General features: G+C 42.6%; 1 protein-coding gene across 1 annotated transcript in view; it reads right to left on the minus strand.

Annotated features, from left to right (window-relative positions):
- The window catches only part of LOC140201990 (regulator of G-protein signaling 7), a 486,715-nt gene that overhangs the window by 397,635 nt on the left and 73,110 nt on the right, over positions 1-15,970 (minus strand). The gene's annotated exons all lie outside the window — the stretch shown is intronic.

Raw genomic sequence — 15,970 nt, forward strand, 5'->3', positions numbered from 1 at the left:
CATTTCAACCCCTTGTTCCAGGGAGATGCCGATCAATATCTGGGAAATTAAAATCTCCCACCACAACAACTCTGTTATTATTACACCTTTCCAGAATCTGTCTCCCTATCATCTCCTCAATGTCCCTGTTACTACTGAGTGGTCTATAAAAAACACCCAGTAGAGTTATTGACCCCTTCCTGTTCCTAACTTCCACCCACAGAGACTCAGTAGATAATCCCGCCATTACTTCCTCCTTTTCTACAGCCGTGACACCATCTCTGATCAGCAGTGCCACGCCCCCACCTCTTTTGCCTCCCTCCCTGTTCTTTCTGAAACGTCTAAAGCCTGGCACTCGAAGTAGCCATTCCTGCCTTTGAGCCATCCAAGTCTCTGTAATGGCCACAACATCATAGCTCCAAGTATTGATCCACGCTCTAAGCTCATCTGCTTTGTTCGTGATGCTTCTTGCGTTAAAATAGATGCAAATCATTGGTCTGGGCTTATCCCTTCTCTATCACCTGCCTGTCTTCCCTCTCGCACTGTCTCCAAGCTTCCTCTATTTGTGAGCCAATGCACCCTTCTTCCGTCTCTTCAGTTCAGTTCCCAACACCCAGGGATTCTAGTTTAAACTCTCCCCAATTGCCTTAGCAAACCTTCCTGCCAGGATATTGGTCCCCCTGGGATTCAAGTGCAACCCGACCTCTTTGTACAGGTTACGCCTGCCCCAAAAAAGGTCTCAATGATCCAGAAATTGGAATCCCTGCCCCCTGCTCCAATCCCTCAGCCATGTATTTATCCTCCACCTCACTCTATTCCTATACTCACTGTCATGTGGCACAGGCAGTAATGCCGAGATTACTACCTTTGACATCCTGTTTCTTAACTTCCTTCCAAACTCCCTGTAGTTTGTTTTCAGGACCTCCTCCCTTTTCCTACCTATGTCGTTGGTACCAATATGTACCACGAACTCTGGCTGTTCGCCTTCCCACTTCAGGATATTGTGGACGTGACCAGAAACATCCCGGACCCTGGCACCTGAGAGGCAAACTACCATCCACGTTTCTTTCCTGCATACACAGAATCGCCTGTCTGACCCCTTAACTATAGAGTCTCCTATCACCGCTGCCTTCTTCCTTTCCCTACCCTTCTGAGCCACAGGGCCAGACTCTGTGCCAGAGGCTTCCCCATTGTTCCCCATTCTCTCATTGTTGCTTCCCCAGGTAGGCTGCCCCTCGCAACAGTACTCAAACAGGAGTACTCATTGTTAAAGGGAACAGCCATAGCGGTACTCTCTTGTATCTGACTGTTACCCACTTATCTGTCTCCCGAGTCCCCGGTGTGACTACTTGCCAATAGCTCCTCTCTATCACCTCCTCACTCTTCCTGACCAGACGAAAGTTCCCTAACGTGGTCCCTAAGGAGCTGCAGCTTGACATGCCTGGTGCAGATGTGGCCGTCTGGGAGGCTGGAAGTCTCCCAGACTTCCCACATCTGACACCCAGTACAGAACACCTGCCTCACAGACGTACTTCCTGTTTCTATTCCACCTGGATAACTTACCTCGCCTCGACCCATTATCGCCAAAGCCCAAATGAGCCAAAGCCCTACCACTCTACCTCAGAGCACTCCATCAATGACCATTCCTCTGATGACCTCTCTGCTAGGCAGTATCTCCCTTTTTATGCCTGAACCTTCTCTGCTACCTAACTCATGACTGGTGCTCCAGTTATAGCCACTGATAGGCCACATACAATGGACAAATGCTCTCAAAGCTCCCTTTTTAAATATAGTTTTCCTTATTTCAGGTCCATTTTTGTTACGACAGGTTATCAAGTACAGAGAGCATTGTTACCTTGGATCATATGGAGTTTGTGCTTAATACTACGAAATTGCTACAAATTAGACTGGTGTTAGCTCGAATGGATAACAATGCGGTGTCAAAGATCCTTGTCATCACTTCACAAATACTGTACCTGGATAGACTGGAACACACCTTGAATTATCTGGGACCATCTATATAGAAATGAAGCATCTTTTTTCAGGTTTTATTTGAGTCTTCAACAACATTGATCTGTTGACAGGCATCTTATCACAAATACTCACGAGCTAAACCTTCCAAAACAAGTGGCCATAGAAGATCATCAGAATATGCTGGCCAAGAAGATTTTCAAAACCGAGAACCAAAAATTACATTAGATCATGGATATTAAACCTATTAGCCAACACATAAGGGAGGAATTGGAGGTGGTTTGGATGTGTATATTAACACCAATAGTCACACTACCCTGAATTGTCCCATGGTGGACACCAGACAGAAACCATGAAACCACATAGGAAATGTGTTGAAGAGCAACAAATAGATGTCTTCCCAGATATGAGGCATCATTAAACAGACAGACCACAGAGCAACAACATTGAATCTCCCTCATGAAATTGTGAGATGCAAAGATTACTGAATGAATGAATGATGTCCATATTCTAAAGTAAATATATTAAGTGTTTTTCCAATTTCTAAATCACCTGTTGAAATCGATGCCGTGACTGCTTAGAAGACAATGACACCCAGCACGACAACTAGGATCAGCTTAATTATAATAAAGACTGTGTGAGCCTCGGTCTATGAGGGTACCGAGCTGTTATCAGAGAAAAAGAAATTTGCAGAATGTCAGAATGCAAACATTTAAAGCAAAGAATATTGACAATTAATCTTAATTTTTTTTCACTCATCTGCTTCTTACTTGGACAGTCCCATTAACAATATAATTGTTATAAGCAGCCAGCTCGTTTATTATGAAAAGAAAAATGCAGGTTAAGTTTAAGTGCTAAATGCTAACTCCCATACTTAAGTAAATCCAATAACAAGGTGAAAAAGAACTTAAAAATTACCCAAATGTTAATTTTTGTACCTTGAAGATATATTGTTCTATGGAACTGGACTCTGTTCTTTGACGTCGCTGCTGGGGAGATGGGTGTGTAAGGTGGTAAAAAGACTGACTTTTGTACATTCAACATTCAGTATTTAGTACTCTAAGCATCACTTCATGCTGCCTGCATAATCTTGTTTGCTCATATTTTATTAAGCTTCATTTAAAATAAAAAAAATTCTATAACATATTACAACAGCCTGCACTGTGGCCAATAGATGTTAATCTCAGTCAGAATCAGAATCAGGTTTATTATCATCAGCATTTGTCATGAAATTTGTTAACTTAGCAGAGGCAGCTCAATGCAATACATAATATAGAAGAAAAAATAATAAAAATAGTAATAAATAAATAAGTAAATCAATTACAGTATATGTATATTGAATAGATGAAAAATCATGCAAAAAATAGAAATAATATATATTTAAAAAGTGAGGTAGTGTTTAAGGGTTCAATGTCCATTTAGGAATCGGATGACAAAGGGGAAGAAGTTGTTTCTGAATTGCTGAGTGTGTGCCTTCAGACTTCTGTACCTCCTACCTGATGGTAACAGTGAGAAAAGGGCATGCCCTGGGTGCTGGAGGTCCCTAATAATGGACGCTGCTTTTCTGAGACACCGCTTTTTGAAAATGTCCTGGGTCCTTTGTAGGCTAGTCCCAAGATGAAGCTGACTAAATTTACAACTCTTTGCAGCTTCTTTCGGTCCTGTGCAATAGCCCCCGCCCCCATACCAGACAGTGATGCAGCCTGTCAGAGTGCTCTCCACGGTACATCTATAGAAGTTTTTGAGTGTATTTGTTGACATGCTGAATCGCTTAAAACTCCCAATAAAGTATAGTCACTTGTCTTGCCTTCTTGATAACTGTATCGATATGTTGGGGCCTGGTTAGGTCCTCAGAGATCTTGACACCCAGGAACCTGAAACTGCTCACTCTCTCTACTTCTGTGCCATCTATGAGGGTTGGTATGTGTTCCTTCATCTTATCCTTCCTGAAGCCCACAATCAGCTCTTTCGTTTTACTGATGTTGAGTGCCAGGTTGTTGCTGCAACACCACTCCACTAGTTCGCATATCTCACTCCTCTACGCCCTCTCGTCACTATCTGAGATTCTACCAACAATGATTGTACTGTCAGCAAATTTATAGATGGTATTTGAGCTATGCCTTGCAACACAGTGATGCGTATATAGAGAGTAGAACAGTGAGCTAAGTACACACCCCTGAGGTGCACCAGTGTTGATCATCAGCGAGGAGGAGATATTTTCACAAATCCACACAAACTGTGGTCTTCCGGTTGGAAAGTCAAGGATGCAGTTGCAGAGGGATGTACAGAGGCCCAGGTCCAGTAATCAGGAAAGCTATGCTAACCTGTCCTAGAAATGATTGATTACATTCTCTGCTGTGGCACAGTAGTGCAGCTGGTAGAGCCAATACCTGACAGACAGCACCAGAGACCTGGATTTAAATCTGGTGCTGTCTTTGTGGAGTCTTACATTCTCCCTGTGACCGTGTGGGTTTCCTCTGGATGCTCATTCCCAAAGAGGTGTGGTTTGGTAGTTTAAAGTTTTCTCTCGTGTATGGGTGAGTGGTAGAATCTTAGAAGGTGGAATAAAGTGGATGAGAATAATGTAAAATTGGTGTAAGTGGTCGGATGATAGTCAACATAGACTAAGTGGGCAGAAAGCCCTTCTTCATGCTGCATCTCTCATTAATTAAGAAACTTGATTTTATTTTCATTACTGACGTTAAGTTCACAGTGGAAGCTAATTGATGTAAATGCATTTTAATCCCAAGAAAATATATCCTTGTAAACCAAGACTCCCCCCCCAAAAATAGAAGCAGTTAAAACTGTACTTATTGACAATTGAGTAACCTAAAGCTAGAACTACCATTAGCAATTTTGAAATTCTTTTAACAAGTTATACAGTATCCTTATCCTGCTCATTTACTGCAGCTTCCCCTGTCATCTGTTGTGGAGGAATTCAAGGTGGCAAAATGCAGAGCCTTATTAAGCTTGACAGATTCCAATGACATCTTGGTAAAGCAAGCAGGCGTTACAACCAGATCTGGGCGCAAGTGGGCAGCCAACGCAGCTGTGGAGGAGGCAGTGTGTTTTCTGAAGCTGTGAGTTATCATCAGCAATCCCTGCGTCAGGCGGCAAGGCCTCAGCTCGGTTCACTTCCAGAAGTGGGGAAACGCAAGCATAAGGAACAGGCGAGACATGGTACAGACAGAAGTACGGATCCATGAGGAAGAGAAGCGGATTTCAAAGGCAGTGGAACAAGAGTCCCAGGGTGCCTGGACAAAATGGGATCTGCCTAAGCGCAAGATCTCATGGGCAGAGTTATGCAGACTGGAACCCTTCCGTATTTCCTTCCTCTTGCGATCAGTGTATGACACCCTTCCTTCACCATTACATCTGTACACATGGGGGATGAGAGAGGACCTGAACTGTAAGCTCTGTGGTCAAAAGGGGACACTGGCTTATATACTGTCTGGGTGTAAAACAGCTCTAACTCGAGGACGGTATAGGTGGTGCCATGATAAGGTGCTTCTGGCTCTTGCTGATACACTAGAGCGGGAGAGATGCAAGAAGAGGACGGCTGGCACAGATCTGAGGAAGGCCATCACCTTCATCAAAAAGGGAGCTAGGCTTTTCGTAACCAAACAACCAAAGCCCAATCTGCTGCTAACGGCCAGGTCCTGGGAGATGAGGATCAATGTGGGAAGGAGGTTGCAGTTCCCGGATGTGGTGCACATAACCCTATGCCCAGACATTGTACTGTGGTCAACCGAAGACAAGAACATAATTCTGGTTGAGTTGACTGTGCCGTGGGAGGAGGGATGGGAAGAGACCCATGAGAGAAAGGCCTTGAAGTACCAGTCCTTAGTGCAGGAGAATAAAGACAAGGGATGGCAGGCATGGTTGTTCCCTGTGGAGACTGGCTGCAGAGGTTTCCCAGCCAAATCAGCATGGTGGTTGTTGTCAGATCTGGGCCTGGACAAAAGGAGCAAAAAACAAGCAGCTCATAGGATGGGGGAAGAGGCAGAACAAGCCTCTTGTTGGATTTGGAGTAGGCAAGAGGAGGGAATCTGGAAGCCAGGAGTAGATGGGCAGTGATTTGGCCACCACTGCCGGCCCACCAACTGGAGAATGCACCCTAACAGGTGTATGTAACAAGATTCAGGTGATAACTATTTAAATATAATTTAACAAAGTTATTAATGCATTCTTGTAGTGAGTTGCTTTTCATTGCTGTATTAACCATTTCCTACCATCTGGTGTTAGCTGGAAACCAATGCCTTGAACAGAAAATCCATGGATATGACCCAACCCATCATGGGTAAAGCGCTCCCTACTACTTGAGCACATCTACGTGAAGCGATGTCGCAGGAAAGCAGCATCCATCATCAGGGACATGCCAGGCCATGCTCTCTTCTCACTGTCGTCATCAGGAAGAAGGTATAGGAGCTTCAAGACTCACACTACTAGGTTCAGGAATAGTTATTATCGTTCAACCATCAGGCTCTTGAACCAAAAGGGATAATTTCATGTAAGTTCACTTCATCATTGAAATGTTCCCAAAACCTATGGACTCACTTTCAAGGATTCTTCAACTCATGTTTTCAATATTATTGTTTATGAATGTATTATTTTATTTTATTTTTGTATTTACACAGTTCATAGTCTTTTGCACAATGGTTGAATGCCCAAGTTGGTGCGGTCTTTCATTGATTATATTACGGTTATTATTCTATTATGGATTTATCCAGTATGCCCACAAAAAATCTCAGGGTTGCTTCTGGTGACATACAGTATATATGCTTTGATAATAAATTCACTTAGAACTTTGAACTTTAACCAGAAATTCTGAAATAAACGCTTGGGTTCCAGATTCCAAAAATACTGTGTAAATTGTAAACCTGGCACTGATCACCTGGAATTATTTCCTCCCCTATTTTCCCGGAATCATCCTGGCCAATCATGAGAAACCATAGCTTCATTAAACAGTCAATGTAAGGACATGGAAATAAAGACCATGCTTTAAAAATCTCCTGGGCTTCATACTCCCAGTGTGGCAAATGCACATCTGATTTTCACCCCAAAGTTTAAATTAAGTGATTAAGAATGCATCCAGATCCACTAACGGAGTGAACTGAAAAGCTTTCAATTATTTCCACTCTCATGATTTCCTTCATACTTAAATTTTCTCATCCATTATTGGTATCATGGTTATCCCCAGCTTGAAAGGAAGGTTAGAAACAGTAGCAGAAGGATGCCATTCTCTAGGCAGGTCCACATCACAACATCTTCAGGAAAGATTCTCTCCACTAACTTTAGTTTGCTGCCTGTTACCCCTAACCTTGTTTCGCTTGATCTCCATAATCTGTCTTTCTCTACCTTGGAGATAATCAATGACTGTGCCTCATCTATGGGGTAAAGTTCACCAAAGATTTTCAATCCTTTGAGAGAAGAAATTCCTTCTCATCTCTAATATAAATTAATCAAACCCTTGTGGCCTACTGCTGCTCCCATTTCTTATTAATCCTTCTCAGAATTTTATTTTCCCTACCAATTGGCGTTTTTGATTTTTTTTTGTAATCAGATCACATTTCAGTGATCCTGACATACAAAGCTTCATACATGCAACACACATCAAAGTTGCTGGTGAACGCAGCAGGCCAGGCAGCATCTGTAGGAAGAGGTGCAGGCCTGACAAAGGGTCTCGGCCTGAAACGTCGACTGCACCTCTTCCTACAGATGCTGCCTGGCCTGCTGCGTTCACCAGCAACTTTGATGTGTGTTGCTTGAATTTCCAGCATCTGCAGAATTCCTGTTGTTAGAGCTTCATACATATAGACTTTCCTAGTCCTCCATCACCTGCCCTTAGATCTTCACCCTATATAATAATTAAATTTATCCTTTTACAATGTCATCACTCTTAACTCCTTTCTCCTTAGTCCCAACCATTCATTTTCCTATTAATGCACCTTTGTAATTTCATGAGAGATCAAGTCGGTGAAATTGTCAAGGAAGTGTGAGATTTTTTCACTGTCACAGAAAAAGAACAGACACTGTGTTGTGAGCATATGAGGATTGAAGGGGATTTCCAGAACTAAAAACTTCCCTGTGGTTATGACCTATTTTTTTTTCAGCATTGATCAGTGGAAAAGAGCTGTTCTGTGAGGTGTTATGACAGTTTAGAAGAGTAAGAGGTGATCTGGATTCTGAAAGACTTTACCTGGATAGACGGTGAGGAACTGAGAGATGGTGGACTAAATACCTGTAACTATAAAAATCAGGAGTCAGGGTGACCATTTGATCTCTCAATCTTATGCTACCATTTATTAAGATCATGGATGATCATGTAGGGACTACTTAATTTCATGAGGCAGAATTCACCCAGACCATTAAGGGTTAAGTTTGCTGTATATGTTATAGAACATAGAATAGTACAGCATAGTACAGGCCCTTTGGCTCATATTGTTGTGCCGATCCTCAAACCCTGCCTCTGATATCACCCCCCCACCTTAAATTCCTCCATATACCTGTCTAGTAGTCTCTTAAACTTCACTAGTGTATCTGCCTCCACCACTGACTCAGGCAGTGTATTCCACGCACCAACCACTCTCTGAGTAAAAAGCCTTCCTCTAATATCCCCCTTGAACTTCCCACCCCTTACCTTAAAGCCATGTCCTCTTGTATTGAGCAGTGGTGCTCTGGGGAAGAGGCTCCGCCTATCAACTCTGTCTATTCCTATTAATACCTTGTATATCTCTATCATGTCTCCTCTCATCCTACTTCTCTCCAAAGAGTAAAGCCCTAGCTCCCTTAATCTCTGATCATAATCCATACTCTCTAAACCAGGCAGCATCTTGGTAAATCTCCTCTGTACCCTTTCCAATGCTTCCACATCCTTCCTATAGTGAGGCGACCAGAAATGGACACAGTACTCCAAGTGTAGCCTAACCAGAGTTTTATAGAACTGCATCTTACCTCGCGACTCTTAAACTCTATCCCTCAACTTATGAAAGCTAACACCCCATAAGCTTTCTTAACTACCCTATCTACCTGTGAGGCAACTATCAGGGATCTGTGGACATGTACCCCCAGATCCCTCTGCTCCTCCACACTACCAAGTATCCTGCCATTTATTTTGTACTCTGCCTTGGAGTTTGTCCTTCCAAAGTGTACCACCTGACACTTCTCCGGGTTGAACTCCATCTGCCACTTCTCAGCCCACTTCTGCAACCTATCAATATCTCTCTGCAATCTTCGACAATCCTCTACACTATCCACAATACCATCAACCTTTGTGTCATCTGCAAACTTGCCAACCCACCCTTCTACCCCAACATCCAGGTCGTTAATAAAAAATCACGAAAAGTAGAGGTCCCAGAACAGATCCTTGTGGGACACCACTAGTCACAATCCTCCAATCTGAATATACTCCCTTCACCATGACCCTCTGCCTTCTGCAGGCAAGCCAATTTTGAATCCACCTGGCCAAACTTCCCTCGATCCCATGCCTTCTGACTTTCTGAATAAGCCTACTGTATGGAACCTTGTCAAATGTCTTACTAAAATCCATATAGATCACATCCACTGCACTACCCTCATCTATATGCGTGGTCACCTCCTCAAAGAACTCTGCCAGGCTTGTTAGAAATGATCTACCCTTCACAAAGCCATGCTGACTGTCCCTGATCAGACCATGATTCTCCAAATGCCCATAGATCCTATCTCTAAGAATCTTTTTCAACAGCTTTCCCACCACAGACGTAAGACTCACTGGTCTATAATTACTCAGACTATCCCTACTACCTTTTTTGAACAAGGGGACAACATTCGCCTTCTTCCAGTCCTCCGGTACCATTCCCGTAGACAACGAGGCCATAAAGATCCTAGCCAGAGGCTCAGCAATCTCTTCCCTCGCCTCGTGGAGCAGCCTGAGGAATATTCCGTCAGGCCCTGGGAACTTATCCATTCTAATGTATTTTAATAACTCCAACACCTCCTCTCCTTTAATATCAACATGCTCCAGAAAGTCGACCTCACTCATATTGTCCTCACCGACATCAAGTTCCCTCTCATTGGTGAATACCGAAGAGAAGTATTCATTGGGGACCTCGCCCACTTCCACAGCCTCTAGGCACATCTTCCCACCTTTATCTCTAATCGGTCCTACCTTCACTCCTGTCATTCTTTTGTTCTTCACATAATTGAAGAATGCCTTGGGGTTTTCCTTTACCCTGCTCGCCAAGGCCTTCATTGTACGTTACTACGTTTTGGGGTCAATTTTTTTCTGATATATATACACGAGGTCGCCATTTGTTTGCGGGGAAAATAAAGTGTATTTTAGAAGTAATTACACTCGTGTCTATTTTTGTCAACACCCCTACAATCTGACCATAACCTCAACACTGCATGTCCATACAACCCCATTAACCTTAAACAATGTAGGGATGTATCCAATATTTATCTGCTTCTGTCTTACAAATACTCAAAGACAGCTCCCACTATTGAAGAAGAGACACAAAAATTTCCTCATGTTTGCCCAAAAATTCATGACCATCTGAGAGAAAAAATGTCAGCTCAGCTCTGTCTTAAATGAGTGACCCTTTATTTTTCAAGCGTAAGCTGTTGTTTAGATTCTCCCACGAAAGGAAATAACATCTACCCTGTCAAGATCACTTTGGAACTTAGACTTAAATCAAGTCTATTCTCAATTTCTCAATAACCAATGAATACATGTCCATATTTCTTAAGAACGATAACTATCCCAATCTACAATGGGTGGATTATCATTATCAGGAAATGTTGGATGGTAAATTTTCAATGCATTGAATGCTTACGTAATAATGAAAAAACAACAGTTTTCCTTTTGGATTGTCGTCATGCATATTGGCCTGTCTGAGGGGTTACAGATCTCAGAGCACTGCAATCTCTCATAATTGAGATAATGTGCTGTTTTTCTGTTCTTTCTTCCAAAATGGACAATTTCACATTTCCCCCCAGTATCTTCCATCTGTCAGGCCTTGTCCACTCACTTAGTTTCCTTATAAATATTTGTAGCCTCCTTATAGAATCACATAGCAGGTAAACAGGTCCTTCAGCCCAAATGATCCATGCAGATCAAGATTCTATCTAAGATAACACACACAAAATGCTGGAGGAACTCAGCAGGTCAGGTAGCACCCATGGAAATGAATAAACAGTCAACATTTCAGGACAAGACCCTTTATTAGGAGTGGAAAGGAAGGGGAAGGGGCCAGAATAAAAAGGTGTGGGGGAGGGGAAGGATGATAGCTAGAAGGGTGATAGGTGAAGCCAGGTGGGCTGGAAAAATAAAGATCTGGAGAAGAAAGAATCTGATAGGAGAGGAGCGTGGAGAAAGGGAAGGAGGAGGGGCACCAGGGGAGGGTGATAGGTATGCGAGAAGAGGTACGAGGTCAGAGTGGGGAACTGAAGAAGAGGGAAGGCGGAGAGATTTTCTTTACAGGAAGGAGAAATTGATATTCAGGCCATCAAGTTGGAGGCTAACCAGACGGAATGTAAGGTGCTGCTCCTCCACCACGAGGGTGACCTCATCTTAGCACAAGAGGAGGCTATGGACTGGCATGTCGGAACTGGAATGGGAATTGGAGTTAAATACAAAAAAACCCCCAGAAAATCTGCAGATGCTGGAAATCCAAAGCAACACATACAAAGTGCTGGAAGAACTCAGCAGGTCAGGCAACATCTATGAGAAAGAATGAACAGTCGACGTTTCAGGCAGGGACTCTTCACTGGGACTCAGGAATTAAAATGGTTGGCCACCGGGAAGTTCTGCTTTTGGTGGATTGAGTAGTGCCATTTTTCACATTTGGTCCATATCTTTGTTACCCATGTATCTGCTTCAGTGTTTTTAATTTTTTTTTTGTGTATCTTCCTCAACCATTTCTTCTGGAAGCTCATTCCATATAAGGATCAGTAAAAGGTGGAAAGTGTTGCCCCTCAGGTTCCTATTAAACCTCTCTTTTCTCACCCTAAACCTACTGCTCTTTCCCTCATACTTCATTCCTCAATTCTGGGAAAAAAGATGATGTGCACTAAGCAGAACATGATTTTATACACCTCCGTAATATCAACCCTCATTCTCCTCCGTTCGAACAAAGAATTATGTTCTCTCCAAAGCTTACTGTCTACCTGTCTTTGGCTTATCAGCAAATTTAGCAAGTGTAGCTTGGTGCCTTCATTGGATAGATTTGTATAAATTATATGAAGTGAAGCTTCATCACTGATCCCTGTGGCACACCATCCATTATGCTGTATCTTGCCAACAGAAAAAGACATATTTACGCCCACTCTTTGTTTCCTGTTAGCCTAGCATTTCCCTAAATGTTCAGGCCTCTTTCTGTCACAAATGATTTAATTTCTTTTCACTGAGGGCTGACTAAATGCTCACAACATAACACCACAGATTTTAACTGAAATATTATACACCAGACATGGTGTCAATCCTCCAACGCATATGGGTGTGCTATAGTAATCCTGCATTGTCTATACTTAACTCTTGCATATTAGTTACCATCAGCGGCAGACTTACTTCTTTCCCTTACCATCTATGAATACAGAAGCTGTATCGAAAATGTTGAAAAACTAAAGGCCCAATTCAGAAAAACAAGAAGAATTTTTGTAATTCTTATACCATCAAACAGACATAGGTGCTTACCAAGAATAATTATCATGCAAAATCTGTCAGAGCAAGATAATAGGATGAATGACCCAAAATTCCTTCCAAGGAGGGAAACATTTCTAGAGTTTGCAGCTGAAAATTTGGTTGGTAACGTTAAAGCAATCAATACAGAGGAGCATGAAGCTCTCAGAAACTTGAAGAGCTGGAGGGGATTACTGAGAAAAAGGAGACAAGACTATGAAATTAAAAAAAAAACAATACTGTATTAAAGGAATGCAGGGTTACTGGTATCCAAAAATGTTTGCACTTCATTTTGGATCTATTGCTAAATATCGCTCCCTACGCGACTCCCTTGTCTACTCGTCCCTCTCCACTGATCTCTTCCGGCTACTGTGCTACACCTGCCCCTGCACCTTTTCCCTCACTACCATTCAGGGCCACAAACAGTCCTTCCAGGTGAGGGGACACTTCACCTGTGAAACTGTTGGGGTTACTTACTGTATCCGGTGCTCCTGGCATGGCCACCGGTTTATCAGTGGGAGCCGATGTAGATTGGGAGACCACTTCGTCAAACGCCTATGCTCCGTCCACCAGAAAAAGTGGGATCTCCCAGTAGCCACTCATTTCAATTCTACTTCCCATTCCCATTCCGACATGTTCTCCTCTATTGCTGCAATGAGGCTACACTCAGGTTGGAGAAGTAATACCTTATATTCCTTTAGGGTAGCCTCCAGCCTGATGGCATGAACATCGATTTCTTGAACTTCTGGTAATTGCTCCCCCTTTCCTTCACCATCCCCCATTCTCATTTCCCTCTCTCACATATCTCCTAACCTGCCCATCACCTCCTCTGGTGCTCCTCCCCTTTTTCTTTCTTCCATGGCTTTCTGTCCTCTCCTATCAGATTCCCCCTTCTCCAGCCCTTTATTTACTTCAGCAATCAACTTCCCAGCTCTTCATTTCAACCCTTCCCCTCTCCCTATTCAACTATCACATATGATCTTCTACTTCTTCCTCCCCTCCTCCCACCTTCTTACTTGACCTCTCATCTCTTTTCTCCAGTCCTGATGAAGGATCTTGGCCCAAAGCATCGACTTTTTATTGCTTTCCACAATATGCTTCCTGGCTTGCTGAGTTCCTCCATAATTTTGTGTGTGTGTCCTTGCTAAAGATAATCTCAGTGCCCCATCCTGTGACCATTAAAATAAAAAAAACAAACTTATCAAAAGCAACCTTCCTTTCTTGATATCAAAAAATTGCAGATGCTGGAAGTCTAAAAGCAGAACATGCAGGAAATATTCAACAGATGGAGCAGCGACTATGAAGAGTGAAACTTTCTCTGCAACCTAAAATATAACTGCTATTTTATTTTTCTTTAACTTCCCATCCCACTCCCACTCTGACCTCCCTGCCATTGTCTCCATCAGCCCCCAGTAATACAGCAGGGAAAACAGGCCTTTCAGCCCAAATGATCCATGCTGACTAAGATTCCATCTGAGGTGGTGCCATTTGCCACATTTGGTCCATATCCCTCTAAACCTTTGCTATCCATGCACCTGTCCAAATGCTTTCTAAATGAGTTCAATTTTGGAGGGAAGATCAAAAAAAATGCAGCATATTTTCTAAATGGTGAAAAATTTCAGTGTTCTGAGATCTTGAATCTCTCAGAAATGCCAAACTCAAAGCACTCTATATCTCTCAAAGCTCTCTCACTCTCTCTCAATGTTCTCACACTCTCTCCCTCTCAAATTTCTCATCCTCTTTTCCTCTCTCCCTCTCTCTCTTGTCATTTACTCATTTATAGAGGACCTAATGTCTGCCTGATGCATTGAGCTAATGTGACTGCTAATAGCTGAAGTGTCTTATCACCCTTTCCAAAGAAATGAACTGCATTAGCTGCCCTGTCACACAATCCAGAGAGCTGTTAGAGAAGGGCAAGGAACTCAGAAACGACCTACGCTAACTCCTTGAGGATCATCAGGTAACCTTCACTGATCTTATCCATTTAAACTCTCCCTACTGCACATCATGGAGCTATCTAGATGAAGAAATGGATGACCACATGTCCCAAAGCAAAACACTGTCATTTCAGAGTAAAGCTCTGAAAGTGATGAAGCATCCCAGCTGGAGCAAAAATATATAAAGAGATTTAAACATTAAGATGAGAAATTTCCTTGAGTGGTATGGGATACCATTTGGACCCTGACAGCTCTGCGCAAAACAGCAACGACTCAACAGTTTCCTGCACCTCATCTGGAGGACCAATTTTAACACCATCAAGTTAACAGAAGAGGGATGGAAGACTAGTTAAAATGCCAGTTTCACCATGTCAGTCCATTGCAAAGTATTCCTGCCTGTAACTGAATCGATGGTGTTTTTTTTTGTCTGCAACAGTGCATTCAATAGAAGCATACTGATGGCAGGCTACTTACAGAATGGTGAGGTTGGTGTTGTGGTTCTCTAGATCCCATAAGGAAACATTAGATTTTCTCTGCCACTTCTCAATTCCAAATTGTACTCTGCTCTGAAAAACCTCTTTCTATCTGCATTACCACCCATCTCTATTCTGGGAAATATTACCTTTCAATCACAATGGTATTTGTTGACCTGTCATCGGTGGGAGCACATCACCTGACCTATCTATCAGCATAAACTTCACCACTAGTGTTGAAGTACAGAGTGATCGATTAGTTCAGGCCAGATTTAACAGTATAAATAAGATCATTGTAGCAAGCTGCTTTGTGGACAAAACCGCAAGACAAAGGAACAAAATTAGGGCATTCAGCCCATCAAGTCTGCTCCGCAATTCTATCGTGGCTGAGTTACCTCACTCAACTCCATTCTCCTGCTTTTTATCTGTACACTTTGACATATTTATTGATCAAGAACCTATCAACTTCTGCTTTAAATACTGTATATCCACTAACCTAACCTGAGGCTGTACGTGACAATGAATTCCACAGATTCACCACCATCTGGCTAATGAAATTCCTCCTCATCTTTGCTCTAAAGGGGCCTCCTTGGAGTCATACACTCATACAACACTACCACACAGAAACAGTGAAGTTCCTCCTCATGTTCCACTTAAACATTTCACCTTTCACCCTTAACCCATGATCCTAGTTGTAGTCTCACCCAAGCTCAATGGAAAAAAGCTTGTTTACTTTATCTATACCCCTTATAATTTTGTATTCCTCAATCAAATCTCCCCTCATTCTTCTATGTTCGAAGGAATAAAGTCCTAACCTATTCAACCATTTGTAATGAGAGAGATATGGATGGTGATGAACCCAAGTCGAGAATAAGGTCAAGAATTAACTCAGACTCAGACTCAAAATAAACAAGACGCCACAGATGAAATCCAAAGGTGAAATCACAAACAGT

The sequence above is a fragment of the Mobula birostris genome, chromosome 8 (genome assembly GCF_030028105.1).
Source record: "Mobula birostris isolate sMobBir1 chromosome 8, sMobBir1.hap1, whole genome shotgun sequence".
In the NCBI taxonomy this organism is placed as follows: domain Eukaryota; kingdom Metazoa; phylum Chordata; class Chondrichthyes; order Myliobatiformes; family Myliobatidae; genus Mobula; species Mobula birostris.